The sequence below is a fragment of the Ovis aries genome, chromosome 24 (genome assembly GCF_016772045.2).
Source record: "Ovis aries strain OAR_USU_Benz2616 breed Rambouillet chromosome 24, ARS-UI_Ramb_v3.0, whole genome shotgun sequence".
NCBI classification, from domain to species: domain Eukaryota; kingdom Metazoa; phylum Chordata; class Mammalia; order Artiodactyla; family Bovidae; genus Ovis; species Ovis aries.
Window position 1 is genome coordinate 34960143 of NC_056077.1, and position 12711 is coordinate 34972853.

Below are 12711 nucleotides of genomic sequence, written 5' to 3' on the forward strand. Positions count from 1 at the left end.
GTGGCTGGGTTATGATACATCTGTTGGTCTCCCTGCGTGCCTGTCCCAGCCTCTCTCAGGAGGACACAGCACCAGGGGGGAACCCAGGGGTTCTAGGCCAGCCGAGCCATCCGGACAGTGAGGATGAGTCCAGTGACCCCGATAGGTCTAGTGAGGCCCACCTGGCCTGTGGGCACGTGCCGTCCCTCCCCCCAGCCTCCTCTCTGTGGCCTCTCCTCCTGGCTGGAGGACTTAGAGCTTCCAGGCTTCACCCCCACTCCTGTGCTGGCTCTGGGTGGCGGCGCAGAAGTGTGTGAGAAGCTGTAACTCCTTGGAGATGCCTGGGTTCAGACTGGGGGCCCAAACCCCATGCAGGACGCGGTGCGTCTGTCATCATCCACTCCACTCTGGGCCGAGATGACCCAGGCGGGGCTCTGTCCTCACTTTGCTCAGCGCTGTGGGGGACAGTGTTGTAGCCACGCGTTCTGGGAAACAAACTCACTCAAAAGGACAATGCGGAGTGCAGTTTATTACGCTGGCGGGCCCAAGGCAGAGTCTCCTTTTAGCCAAGGACCCTGACCAGTTTTTCTGAAAACCTTATATACCCTAAGTGTACGTGCCCAAACCCACCTCCCCAAATTCCCTGAAACTAGTCTGAACAAAGGAAGAGAAAGATACAAAGTTAACCCGTGATTCATATGCCTTAAGCCTAGGTAGTTAACAGTGGACAATTATCAATAGGCCTGTGGTCATACCCCAATAAGCATAATAGAATGTATGAATCTATTCAGTTACACAGATAATTAAGGTATTCTTTTAGGCAACAGAGTCTAGGTACGAGCCCTGGGGTCTTCCATCCAGGGTGCCTGGTTTTCCAGTTGGTATGTTGTTTCCATAGATACTGGGCATAGAGCTCAAAGTCCACAGTCTGGCCCAAGATGGAGTCCTGCTTTCAAGATGGAGCTTGTTCTGTCTGTTTCCTCCTTCATTCCCCCCTCTTGACGCTCTTAACTCATCATATGAGCATCATTCATAGGAATATATTTCACCCTGACTCTCTGACCTCCAATTTGGGAGAACGACATCAATCTTTGGGTTAAAAAGTTCATAATACATTGTAAAATAAAGGGTCCACAATGCATACCTATCAAGGCAACTATAACAGTGGTAAATATAGTTTTCCACCATCACCCTTCACCCAGATAGGACCGAAGTCCAAAAAGAAGATTATTATCAGACATAACTCTTACCTGACCTTTCATGTCATCTAGGGTGGCTGATATATAGCCAGATAAATCAGGAATATATACACAACATTCAGCTTTAATTATAGCACAGGTCCCTCTCTGTACTGAAACTATGGTTCATCTCAAGATGGTACCAGCAAGTCCTTGTAGCAGCAGTTGATCGTAGAGCTTCACCTCTTTTTCTTCTTTAAGAGGATTTTGGTTTCACGGGGCTCAGTGGCGTCCTTTTGTGTAGACCACTCCGCGTCCTCTGGGTCTCATGGTATGCTCTCTTCACCCTCATGTGGTGGGTCCAGGGAGTGACGCCTGCAACTTTAACTGCAGTAGGGCTGGTTAGAACAACAGTATATGGACCCTTCCAATGTAGGGCCAAGGAGTTGTGTTTCCAGTCCTTGACCCACACCAGATCACTAGGCACAAATTCGTGAATCTGTTCCCCAAGGGGGAATGCACCCTTACTTGTACAAACTTAGTTAGCTGACTTATTACCTTACCCAGTGGTTCCATCTGCTGTGAAATATCTCCCCTTACCTGAGGCAAATTTGTTGACACCTGTTTTATTATGGGAGGGGCCTCCCATACACAATTTTGTACAGAGAAGAGCCATGGGACTGTGGGGTCATCCTGAGTCTGAGCAGAGCCGTCGGAAACAAGCCCACCCAGGAACAGTCAGTCTCTAAGATCCACTTGGAGAGTGTCTCTTTAAGTGTCCGGTTAGTTCCTTCCAACATTCCAGGACTCTGGGGCCTATATGCTGTATGTAATTTCCACTTGATGTTTAAAGTTTTGCTTACTTGTTATACTAAATCAGCTACGAATGCCGGGCCATTGTCCGATCCAATGCTGGTAGGAAATCCAAATCTGGGAACTATCTCCCTAAGCAGGCACCAGGCTACTTTTGATGCTCTTTCAGTCTGGGTAGGAAAAGCTTCTACCCATCCTGAGAACGTACTTACCACTACCAGGTAATGGTAGTGTCAGTGAGGTTTCATTTCAGTGAAGTCCACTTCCAGGTGTTCAAAGGGCAGCGTGCCTTTTAGCTGAATCCCTGGAGGTTTCTGTCTGTGCCGAGAGGCAGCATTGACCTGTGAGCAGGCAGTGCAGTTCTGAGATTTTGTCCTGCATAGGGAAGAGAGGTGGAGAATCAAGAAATATTTTCAAATTAGCTCTTCCAGTTTATCATGGCCTAGATGGGTCGCTTGGTGTGTTTGGCTTACCAGAGTGGGTGCCAGCTCCTCTGGTACCAATAATTTGCCACTTGGCAATTTCCACCATCCCTTTTCAGTCTTGATGGCCCCTTCTGCTTTGGCTAGTTGGTTTTGGGCTTCAGTGTATTTTGGAGAGTCTAGCCTTAGCTCGGATAGCTCCGCCAATATGAGAGCTTTAATAGCAGCTTCACTTGTCACCCCGAAGCCCTCAACTGCATGTTTCATGGTCTTATCTGCCAGTCTGTTCCCTGAGCCCGGGGGGTTATCCTCTTTTTGACGTCCTCAGCAGTGTATGACTGCAACCCTTTCTGGTTCCCAGGCAGCATCTAATAGGGTCTTAATTTCTTCCCTATTTTTAGTATCTTTTTCACTAGCTGTCAAAGGCCTCTCTCCTTATACAGAGCCCTGTAGTGTGGCAAGAGCATACCTGGAGTCTGTGTAAATGTTTGTCTTCTTACCTTTTGACAGCTGAGGGCCTGGATTAGAGCATATAGTTTGGCCTGTTGAGCGGACCAGTGTGATGGCAGAGAGCTAGCCTCAACGATGGTTTCTTCCATGACTACTGCACATCCCGACAGTCACTGTCCTTGTTTCACCAGGCTGGTGCCATCGGTGTACAGGACCAAACCTGGGTCCGGGATTGGCTGGTCTCTCGAGTCAGGTCTGCTGGCGTATCTCCTTGCAATCATGTGAGGGCCCACCTTCTCCCACAAGAAAGAGAGTGGCCAGATTCAGGGCCTGACAAGGTTCAGTAGTAACATGGGGATTCTCACATGACAGTCCCTGGTATTGGGTAATCTGGGATGTTGACGGCCATTTATGGGGGTCCCCTCGTGGGAGAGTGTTGACCTCATGTGGGACTTTTACGAACAAATCTTGGCCCAAAGTCAGCTTGGTTGCCTCCTGGGTCAGTAACACAACTGCAGCAAGTGCCCGTAAGCATCCCAGCCACCCAGTGGCAGCACTGTCCAGCCGATTAGAGATAAGTCACTGGCCTGTCCCATGTCCCCATAGTCTGGGACAACACTCCCATAGCCACCTTGTCCTTTTCAGTCACGTAAAGTGTGACTACAAGGTCACTCTTAGCAAGGTCAGTGGCTTAGCAAGGTCTGGCAGGCCCAAGGCGGATGCTGACATAATTGTACCGGGTTTGAGTTCTGTTACCAGTGGGACTTGTTTTGCAAGCCTGGTGGGGTGGGGCGGGGCGGTGGGGTGGGGGGGTTGTCTTCCGCCCAGACCTCAGGGAATTGTTCAGTTAACTCTTTTTCTTGACTGTTTAGCCCATCCGGTTTCCTTGCCGGGAGATTGTGCAACCTTCGTTCATCTTGAGGGGTTACAGAGAGGAAGAGTAAATAGGTGGTTGAGCCCACTCGAACAGTGGGTCTTTCTTGAGGGGAAAGGCCACTTGTGCCCCCAATTTAGACAGCAAGTCTCTTCCTAACGAAGGTACTGGGCATTCAGGGATGTATAAAAATTCATGAGTCACTTGGTGTCCCCGCATCTGACATTTTCAGGGTAGGCTAGAGACACAAAGGCTGCAGACCCAGCAGCCTCTGGCTGGGTCTGTTGGCGTATAAAGTCTATAGGCCTCACACAGTCTTTCGCAGAACTCAGAGGGTGATTCACTTTCCCTTTGAATCACTTCGGAGGGTTCGCGATACTCATAGCTTTTCGGGCCCCCCTCTTGAGACCTTGTAAAATAGCTGTTCAGTATCTCTCAGGTGGCTCCCCCTTCCTCTGTGTTACAGTCCCCACTGGGCCTCTCATCGGGGGTGGCTAGCTCTGCCCACCGCTGCGGGTTTGCAGTACCCTCAGGTGCCATTTCTCTTAACCATTTTCTGGCCTCAGTTAGGATCCTGTGTCTTTCCTCAGTGCTGAGAAGGGAGCCTAGTAGTTGGATTATGTCATCCTATGCAGGGCGGTGGGTTCGAAAAATAGTCTCCGTTAGCCTAATCATGGCTTGTGGCTCCCCAGAGTATGGTGGAGCGTGTCTCTGCCAGTTTAATATATCCATAGAGGAAAATGGCCGGTAATAATAGGCTACAGGGGGCTGATGGTAGTGCCCCACGCGTCCTGAGCTGGAGGCTGTCGTAGCTCTCTGAGGGGCATCTGTAGTGGGGTTCTTTCCCCCTGTTCCTTGGCAGAGTGCAGCCTCTGGCTAATTGCTGTTTTCTTCCCCCTTCCCATCAGTACTCACGGGGAGAGGTGGATACAATCTAGGAGGTCCAGCTGAGGTGGAATTCTGGGGGCGTTGACCCGAGGTCTCCATCGCTGGGATTGGAGCCTGCCGAGGTGGTGGCTCTACGAACTCTGGGAGAGCTGGCGGAGGAGCAGCGGCTGCAGGAACTTCACCCGGCCCTGGATTGGGCATTAAGGCGGCCTCCGGTCCTGGTGGAGCACTGAGAGGCAGGCACGTCATTATCTAGTATGGGGGAGGGGTCAGGTCATCCCCGTCCAAATCCTGTAGAATTTCCTTTTTTATCATCAGTCAATTTTTGTGCCATTAATATTTTCCCCTTTCCCTTCTGAATACAGAACCTTGTCCAAGTAGGAGGGTCTTGAGCTAACCCTAGCCGTGAGTCATTATACGGATATTGATCCAGGTGTCCTGGCCCTCCTGTGACTACTGTATAGACTGCTGCCACTATTTTTAAGTTCATGGTGTTCTCTGGTGGCCATCCTACTCCCATAGGGGGCCATTCGACATCATAGAGTATGTGGAGGTGGTTAGGCTTCATCTTCACCCCATGCTGCTGCTGCTGCTGCTGCTGCTGAGTCGCTTCAGTTGTGTCCAACTCTGTACGACCCCATAGATGGCAGCCCACCAGGCTCCCCAGTCCCTGGGATTCTCCAGGCAAGAACACTGGAGTGGGTTGCCATTTCCTTCTCCAATGCATGAAATTGAAAATTGAAGGGGAGTCGCTCAGTCATGTCTGACTCTCCACCACCCCATGGACTGCAGCCCACCAGGCTCCCCTGTCCATGGGATTCTCCAGGCAAGAGTACTGGAGTAGGGTAACATCCAAATCCTTTCTTTAAATTTTGAATCGTGCACTCCAATACGGTTGCCTTAGATTCACTTCCCCCCATCTTGCTTACCTTCTTGGACCTTCTTCTACTTTTCCTTTTCGTTCTGTCGACAAAGTTCTCAGCACCCCATGTACTTTTGATATTTCCACTCAGTGACACTTAAATTGCCATTCTGCCTCCTTCCTAATTGGGGTGAGAAGAGCCTTACCTGCCAGATCCCAGAGGGAGAAGGGGGATCGGTGTGTCTTCACCTGCCAGTCAGCACCGCTGAACCAGAACACCATGTGATCCAAGACTGTTTCTCCCTTAATTTTTAAAGTCCAGTCTGCCTTGGTGGGCTTGATCAGGTGTAGATGAAAACACAGATGGGTTAAATATCCCACGTCCCAGACCGTCTCCAGAAAAGCCAATTTATACTCACTTATGTATCCCCCTCCTTCTAGCCTGACAATTCCGAGGGAGTCGAGAATTTCATAGCAGATGGGACAGCTCCTTGGGGAGAGCAGAATATGACCACACAAAAACCACATTTCTTCTCCTAAAAATCCCCTGGCAATTGCTTGGTAATAATTTTCCCCAAGACGGCGTGGACACCACCTCCTAAATGACCTTCACAAATTTCCTTCCTAAGGCCTAACACCCTCGTCAACCTGTGTACCAAGCAATCGTTGCCACCTGCCTATTCCAGGCTCCTGTGGGTCTGTGCCCCTTCTAATCCCTCCCAGGGGGGTGATCAGGCCCCCTCTTCCACCGTACCTGGTGGGTTCCTCCTCACCTGAGCGCTCAGTTCCCCAGCTGCCGTCCACTACCTGCTAACATGAAAGGTCTGGGCATTGAGAAGCAGAATCCTTCCAGAAGGGCAAGGTGCCTTCCCCCCTTTAGAAGACTCGAGCCACAAGGCCTTGGAGTAGTCCCAAGTGGGACTTGTCTCCTCAAAGTGAGGAGTTTCCTGGCCCATGCACCAAATGTTGTAGCCACATGTTCTGGGCAACAAACTCACTCAGAAGGACAATGCAGATAGCGGAGTGCGGTTTATCACACCAGCAGCCCAAGGCAGAGTCTCCTCTTAGCCAAGGACCCTGACCAGTTTTTCTGAAAACTTTATAGACCCTAAGTGTACCTGCCCAAACCCACCTCCCCAAATTCCCTGAAACTAGTCTGAACAAAGGAAAGGAAAGATACAATCAAAGTTAACCCGTGATTCATATGTCTTAAGCCTAGGTAGTTAACAGTGGACAATTATCAATAGGCCGGTGGTCATACCCCAATAAGCATAATAGAATGTATGATTCTATTCGGTTACACAGATAATTAAGGTATTCTTTTAGGCAACAGAGAGTCTAGGTATGAACCCTGGGGCTCTTCCATCCAGGGGGCCTGGTTTTCCAGTTGGTGTGTTGTTTCCATAGATACTGGGCATAGAGCTCAAAGTCCACAGTCCGGCCCAAGAGGGAGTCCTGTTTCAAGATGGAGCCTGTTCTGTTTCCTCCTTCAACAGGAGAGGGCAACCGGCCAGCACAAGAGGAAGAGGGGACGCAGAGGTCTGAGAGCCAGAAGAGAGGGCTTCCAGGAGAAGGGCCGCACTGTGCCAGGTGGCCCCAAGAAAGGGACCCCGGTGGGAGCAACCAAGCGTACAAAAGCCTGGAAGCCACAGTGACTGCTGGGTGGGCAGGGTGAGGACAGCTGGAGGGTGGGGTGAGGGATAGCGAGGAGGCCAGGAGACACCCCTTGCTACCAGGCACTGGGCAGGGAAGAGGGCGCTGGCTGGGTGCCCAGGTGTCTGTGTCCGGGTGTTGCAAACAGCCCTAATGGGTTTATTAAGCCACTGCAGACACATCCGGCCCCTGGTGGGAAGGAAATGCTCACATGACCAGCCTGGGCAGGGCAGGGAGGAGAGGGGGCACTTGGAATTCCAGCCTCTGCCGAGTAAAGGCTTTCCAGAGCGGCCATGAGCCCCGACCCTGGGGCTGGGTGACCCTGGATGGATCACTTACCCTCTGTGGGCCTCAGTTTCCCCCTTATGTAAAAGCGAGGGTTGAGCTGGGTAACTGTGAGGCCCTGCTCTCCACCAGCACCCAGCATGGGTCAACACTGGCAGGAAACAGATGGCACACTGTCTAATGGGGCAACTGAGAGCATTTACAAGGGTGTGGGCACCGAATCAAGGGGACCCAGAGCACTGATGGGGCCATCAACACTCCTGTCCCCGAAGGACTGGTGGGGTTTCCAGAGCCAGTGAGCCGGAGCTACGGGAAGGGTCTGCCCGGCAGGGACAGGGGGCTGTACGTAGAGGGATTAAATGCTCTGGCCTTTCCCCTCTGGCCTTCTGATCATGCTGCTGGAGGGCAGGGGGGTCTGGATGGTGTGGTCCATGGGGAGTAGGGCTGAAACTTCCAGCCGTTTAGTCACATGGCTGCTTCCATCTTAAAGCCATCTAGGGGGACTGCCCGGGTGGTCCAGTGCCTGCGTGTTGCTCAGTCGTGTCTGACTCTTTGTGACCCCATGGACTATAGCCCACCAGGCTCCTGTGTCCATGGGATTCTCCAGGCAAGAATACTGGAGTGGGTTGCCATGCCCTCCTCCAGGGCATCTTTCCAACCCAGGGATCGAACCCAGGTCTCCTGCATTGCAGGCGAATTCTTTCCAGTCTGAGCCACCAAGGAAACCCAGTGGTTAGGACTGTGATTTCATGGCTGAGGGTACGGGTTGGATACCTGGTGTGAGAACTAAGATCCTGCAAGCTCCAAGATTAAAAAAAAATTTTTTTAAAGCACTCTAGGGGCCCACCCAGAGTCATCTCATTAGCGTAGACTGAGGTATGGTTGATGGGGGCTCCTTATGAATAACAAAATATGCTCCTCTCACCCCGGCACTCAGAAAATTCCAAAGTTTTAAGAGCTCTGTCCCAGGAGCTATACAAAGACCAAGTGTACAGTTCTTATTATATCACAACATCACCAAGCGGTGCAGACCAACTTTGTGCCAATCCTGTGGAATCAGACCCGTCCCCACCTTTGGTCTCCAGACTGGAGCAAGGGGCCACAAAGTCCTGTCCTAGTTAGATGGCTGCCTGAGGCCAGGGTGAGGAGCATGCAGACAGGTATCTGCAGGAACTGACCGACCCCTGAGTCAGGGAGGTCAGGGGTCCTGGCTGCCTCTGATTGGATGGATGTCCCAGAGGACCTCAGGCCACCACGTCACCCCACAGCCAAACCTAGAGCTGTCCCCCGGCCCCCAACCCCCTCGTGTTTCCCTGGGCCTCCAGCCCCCAAGCCGAGTTCTGGAGAAGACCCCGATTAACCACTGTCCCAGACCATAGGCCCCCACGAGGGACAAGCACCGCTTTCTGTGATAGGCACAGCCCGGCCATGAAGTCTTAGCCAGCTCCTGAGCCCAGAGCTCAGCCGTGGGTGGTTGAGAGCCCAGCACGGTGTGGGTAGGGCGACCCCCTACACACACTGAACCCCACCCCAGGGTCTCACTGGAACCTCAGCCGTGCCTGGGCTGGCTTTCCTGGGCTCTTCTGGGGCCTGGGAGTCCAGGACTGGGCTGGAGGGGAAGGCCTCATGACCCAGGGTGGCTGGCCCATAGAGCTGCCGACCGGGATCCCTATGGAGCAGAGAGGGAGCATGAGCCTCAGAGCCGTGTTGTGAGACCTGCCCTCAGGGAGAGCCCCGTGTGGCTCTCCTGTGGCGCTCCCAGGGCCCGAGGAGCGTCCTGCCCCAGCCCCAGCCCTGGCGCCCTGCCTGAGCCCCCTCAGTTCTCTCGTGCATGTAAAGGATGGAAGAGGTGAGCGGTGAGGTCCTCAGGTCACTCAGCCCCTCTCTGTTCACTCATCCATTGGTTCATCTCCTCCTACACTCAGCAGACGGGCACCGGCTCCAGTCCTGGCCTCAAGGCCAGCCCTGCACCAGCAGGGGCTCGACTTGCACAGGGATGACGAGGAGGCCGTCGTGGGACGGGGGCGCCGACACTGTTGCCAGGAGCAGGGGTGGTGGGGTGACCAAGACCACCCAGCCCACTCAGCGCCCCAGCCCTCGGGCGCACAAACCTGGGAAACAGACTCAGGGACAAGGGCCTTGGGCCATGAAGCGACACCCAGTGGGGCACAGGGCCTGTGACGTCAGCCTGGTGGACGGGCGAACAGATGAGGGCAGAGGACCTGCTGTATCCCTGCCCCTCTGTCCCTGTTTTTCTGTCTCTCTGCCTGTATCCCCAGCTCTTACCTGTCTCTGCCTCTCACTATGTCACTTGTCTCTATTTTTAACTCTGACAAGCCATGGGAACTCCCTTACTTCCTGGGGGGAAGCCGTCTGAGCTGGCCCGGAGACGGGCACGACCATTTCCCAATAAACACAAGATAAAATCAGAAAATGTGCTTCTGTTCCAGGTCTGGGCTCGATAGGGGAAAAGGGCAAAATTGAAGCCAAAAGAAGGGTGAGAAAAACAAGGTGTGTCATGGGCAAGGACAGTTCACGGCTCATCACTCCAACCGGCCGGCATGCGGGGGTCCCCTAGAGGCCCTCCCCGGACGCCATTTGCAACCTCCCAGCCCCCTGTCTCCGCACCCCAGCTCCTCTCCAGACACCCAGCTCTCCCCTGCCACAGGAGCCCAGGTGGCCCCACGGAACTGTCGTGCCCCCTTTTCCCAAGTGTGTTTTGGCACTCCCTCTCTTTGGCATGGATCAGGGGCTCCACTGGGAATGCTGGTTCACATGGAAGGGTCTGAAGACACCCGTCAGCCTAAGCTCTCCAGGGGACGTTTCCACCTGGGGCACCAAGATGCGAGGGTGTAACCCGAGAGAGGAGGTCTCTTAAGGGTCCTGTTGGGAGGTCCCTCCTAGGAAGGTAGTCCAGGCTGAGGGCATGGTCCTTCTGAGACACCCTGATTGGCCCCAGGCCGAGATGCAGGCTGCCCCCTGGTGGCCCTGGGGACTTCTGCAGAGCTGCTGGGGACATGGTGTTGCCTGCTGGGTGGGTTTGAGCTGCCCAGAGTCGGCCCCGAGGTTCCGTGTCATTCTGGCAGCTCGAGGGCTCACAAAGGCTGTTCCTTTCACTCTCCTGCTGCTGTTCCCACCTCTCTGCCCCTCTACCTGGAGCCAACATCCCCTTGGTCCTTCAAGCCCAGCTCAAACGTCACCTCTTTGTGGCCGCCTGGGACTTCCTTCCATGGCAAGTTCATTGCCCACGCTGAACCTCAAGGGCTCCAAGAATATCTCCTGGCTGCCCTCAAAACTGCCTCTCCACGCACGCCTGGTAGGATAGAGGCTGAGAGAGACCGAGGGCAGCAGAAAGAGAGACCAGGAGACTCAGACCGCTCCCTCCTCAGTCCCTCCGCCCCACCCAGTGACTCCAGCCCAACCCAGCGAGGGCCACACGCAGAGGGCACAGCGATGCCAAGGATCCTTGTCTGGCACCTACTAGGCACCAGGAACTGGACTGAACAATTCACGTATGTGAACCTCACATCCTTGGGGCAATCCACGATTAGCATCATTTTACAGATGAATAGACAGGGGTGTGTAAGTGCTGCCAGCTGGTGGTGGGACCCGGAGGGGTCTTAGAACTCTGCTGGAGGGGAAGAGGGGGCCACAGGGCCCTTGATGGGGAGGCAGGGGTGCCCAGCCCCCGGGCCCCTGCCTCTGATCTGGGCTGCAGCCAGGGTGGTCCCCTGCCCTTCTCCCATTCCCACCCCCAGCTTCCTCAGTGGGAGGATGTTTCCACTCCTTTCTGGAAGGTTCAGGAGGTTAATGAGGCCAAAGCACGTAACACCACTCGGGGGGATGAAGTTCTGGGAAGAGAGGAACCTGAGTCTGGGCTCAGGGCCAAGGGCGGGGCAGGCAATGGCACCTCTGCTCACAGAGCCTGACCACAGCTTACCCACCTCCCCCGGTCCAGTCACCAGCCCCGTGAGAAGTCTCCGAGAATGTCAGAGAAGGGCCTCAACAGGGCAGGAGACCCCTTCTCTTCCCACCGTGGACGAGGTCCAGCCTGAGCTGTTCAGGACGTGGACCCCTAGGGCCTGGGGAGGCTGGCCGATGTGGCTGTGGTTGTCCCCAGCTGGCCTGCCTCAAGTCCAAGTCTTACCTGGTGGGGATGAAGGGAAGGGCAGGTTCTCGATCCTGCCTGGACCCCAGAGGGACGCCAAGGCTGCAGCAGGGCCCCTGGAAGTTAAAAGCTGCAGGCAGGCTGGACCTTAAGCCTGAATCTCCAGGCTCAGTGCCCAGGGTGGGGACATTCGTCTCGGGCTGCCTTCGCCCATCCCACCTTTCTGTGCATCCTTACCTGCCACCATCCTCCCTGGGCTGTGTGCTGGGCACCGGGGCCAGGAAGAGCTTGGCCACAGCCCCTGTCCTGTGGGAACAAAATGGCCAAGACGGAGGGACACACCCCAGGCAGATGGTCCCAGAGTGCCATGGGAAGCGCTCCCGGTGCAGGAAGAAAGTTCTGTGCTCTCATGGGGGAAAGGGCTCTCGGCTTGCTGACCAACCTCGTGGGTCCTTCTGCTGTGAGAGGGGCCCCTGGGCCCACGAGGGTGGGGGCAGTGAGGTCAGGACAGCTGTCCAGCTCTTCCAATAAGACCGAAGGGCCAAGAGTTTCAGCTACTGGGCTGCTGGAAGGAGGTAGGGGAGCCACCCAGTGTGTCCACTGAGGAGAGGGTGGGGACAGGTGTGACATGCCTGCAGAGGGACAGTAAGGACTGACCAGGCTAGGACCTAGTGTTCTGATGTCTCCCCCAGGACCCAGCAGTTCTGCTCATGGTATTTCCTCTGTAGAGAGAAACACACACCCTCCTCCAACAGAAGTCAGGTCTGAGAACACTCACAGCAGTCTTGTTCGTAACAGGTCCAAACTGGACACAGTACAGAGGACAGATGTCTGTCCACGGGCGAAAGGCATTGTGGGAGCTCTGTCCACACCATGGAAGGCTATTCCGCCATGGCAAGGCCGTGGGTGGCTGTCCTGGATGCCATCACACTGATTAAGAGAAGCCTGAGGCAGAGGAATCCATGCTATGTGATCCCCTCTGTGGGGAGACGAGAAGCGGGCAAGAATAACAGGGTGATCGACTTGGGGTAGAGGTTGTCCCCAGACTGGGGCACGAGCAAGCTTGCTAGGGGTACCAGCAAGCGACCTCGCTCTCCATCCGCATGACCCAGGTGTGGTTGTCGCCGTTTAGTCGCTCAGCAGTGTCTGACTCTGCGACCCCACAGACTGTAGCCTGACAGCCTCTCCTGTCTATGGGA

At 54.4% G+C, this 12711-nt stretch overlaps 1 long non-coding RNA gene across 1 annotated transcript; it reads right to left on the reverse strand.

The window, feature by feature from the left end:
• Positions 1-488: 488 nt before the first annotated feature.
• LOC132658584 (uncharacterized) lies at positions 489-10349 on the reverse strand. The gene is made up of 2 exons (XR_009598415.1): positions 2893-10349; positions 489-2345 (listed from the first exon to the last, which is right to left on the reverse strand). It is a non-coding gene; the product is annotated as an uncharacterized LOC132658584 (long non-coding RNA).
• Positions 10350-12711: the final 2362 nt, after the last annotated feature.